We start from the raw sequence: 337 nt of genomic DNA, 5'->3' as shown, positions 1-337 counted from the left end.
CCCCCGCGGCAGCCAGAGGATTCTCTGCAGCCAAGCCCGCAGCCGGCCAGGCAGGGAGCGCTGACCCGGGACCACCAGAGGGAGCGCTGACCCCCGCCGGGCGCTGGGCTCGCGCCGCCTCTCCCCTGCTCGGGGTTCCATTCTGCTCTGGCACACATGATAATCAATCCCAATTCCTGGTGATTTTCATTTATTTTTTTCTGCTCCCTGGGCTCCAGAATGTTATTTTTAGTAGGAGAACTGCTATAAATATTTATAAAGGGCAGTGACTGGAATGAAGTGAGAGGCCCCACAGCTGGCTCTCTCGTCGCCCCCCCCCAACACACACACCTCTGCA

The sequence above is a fragment of the Neomonachus schauinslandi genome, chromosome 10, assembly GCF_002201575.2.
Source record: "Neomonachus schauinslandi chromosome 10, ASM220157v2, whole genome shotgun sequence".
In the NCBI taxonomy this organism is placed as follows: Eukaryota; Metazoa; Chordata; class Mammalia; order Carnivora; family Phocidae; genus Neomonachus; species Neomonachus schauinslandi.
This window is presented reverse-complemented; position numbering follows the sequence as displayed.